Here is a 2023-nt window from a genome sequence, read left to right on the forward strand (position 1 = left end):
CTTACACAATAGCATTGACCTAAAGTGAGTTTTATGTGCTTAACCTTACAGTGTTCCTGGCTTTAGGAGCCCACTTCATTCAAGGTTGTAACCAAAATAAAAATGCTCCTACGATACCCCCCCGCCCCCACTTCCCACTGCAACATAGCAGATCCTTTCCAGTCCAGTCCCCCACCACTGGAAAAGAGCAGAGCTTTTTGTGCTAATCCGTAAACCAACCAGAGTAAAATAAACTGCAGTCTCTCTGATTAGTTCTCAGTCAGTTTTTTGTTCACTCAACAGCTACGTATAGGAAGTTTCTCCTTCCTTTGGATTTTAGCCCAAACAATTGGCAGAAGTTGCCCCAGCCAATACCAGCACATATGTGTGCTGGACTGTTGAAACAACTCTGGGCTGGGCATACCTCCCCCCACCTTTTTTCCTCCCTTTCAAGCTAACTGTTCTATCCATTGGCCCATTCCTCAAATGGCTTAATTCTTTAGCTACCACGTGACCTACTGTGCTCTCGTCCATCTTGGGAATTCTTTGTTAAGGGGGGTCTTTTGCTGTAATGCTGTTGGGCCTGAAGATCTCCAGTGCCCAAGGGATAATACCAAAGATGGGCCATAAGACTGTAAGGACGATTTCAGTGGTTTTGTGATGGCTCAGCTAACTGCCGTTGAGTCGATTCTGACATATAGGGACCCTCTAGGACAGAGTAGAGTTAAAGCTCTGAAATAAGTGCCCTTCAGCTAAGCAGGTTTTACTTGGGTGTCTTTGGGCTGACTTGGAAGACACCTTGCTCCCACAGGTAGCCAGGGCATCCGGCAGCACAGACAGACCTTGTGGATGCTACCTGCTTCCCCACTTACACAATAGCACTGATTTTAACAGTAAGTTTCCTGAACATTATCATCATGATAATGTTGGTAGGTCAACTGACTTCAAAAATGGGTTTTTCTTTCACAGCATTATCATAGTATCATATCTTTATGCCTTTAAAATTATTTTGAGTATCCTAAATCTTTTTTAAAATTAGTTTTATATTTGTCTCAGTTTTAAAGAGAAGGCAGAATATAGTCATAGTGAAGGAAATGTTTTCAAATTTCTGAGACCTCCTCTAAGCCAAAATGAATGTACCCACCAAGAGCAGGACATGGTGCTATTGCTCAACAGATTTGGATGACATGGAAGACATTGTCCTGCATAGTGCCCTGCTCTGAAGAGCTTTCTGATACAAAACCCAAGAGCAAACCCACTGTCACCAAGTCCATTCTGACTCATCAAGACACTGTAGGACAAAGCGGAACTGTCCCCGTGGGTTCCTTTGTGGAAGCTGAAGCAGACTACCATATATTTCTCTCCTGAAGCTGCTGGTGGGTTCAAAGTGTTGACCTATAGTTAGCCGCAAGGTCTTTCACTACTAGACCGAAGCAAACATTTTTAAACAGTTGTGAACATCATTGCTTCGCTAAACTGAATTGTCTAAAATGTGCCCTTATGATTTTATTTTTAAAGACTTTTCCTGGATCTCTGTTTAAGTTATAATTATTTTGAAAGTTTACTTTCAAAGGATTACTGGCATTAGGAGAAATATCAAAAGAATATATTAGAGATAAGCAGTAGAGAAGGGGAAAATTAGGATTTCTGAATATACCTATTTATTGGCAATGAGGAAGGAGGTTATTAAAATATATGAGAGGATGAGTTCACTATATGAATCATGGAGAGTTAATATATGCTTCAATGTTAAATTGATATGCCCACTTCCCCTGAGTCAGAAACATTAGCTTCACCCCTGGATTAAATCTTGATTACCCAGTGTCAGTATTCCTCCCAAAGCAACCATTTCTTTCATCTCTTTGGATATTACTTAATTGCTCATTAGCTCCTTCCAGAGAGAGCTCACTGGTAAATATTTAACGGCTAATAAATTTTGTGTGTATTTATTGGAAAGATAGCCTGAATATTGCCTCTTTCATAGATAAACAAAATTTGCAACAAATGGATGAGGAGTAAAATAGAATCAATCCTACTAATATTT

This window comes from Echinops telfairi, unplaced genomic scaffold (assembly GCF_000313985.2).
Source record: "Echinops telfairi isolate 266 unplaced genomic scaffold, ASM31398v2 ScPeMD7_7469;HRSCAF=8507_1, whole genome shotgun sequence".
NCBI classification, from domain to species: Eukaryota; Metazoa; Chordata; class Mammalia; order Afrosoricida; family Tenrecidae; genus Echinops; species Echinops telfairi.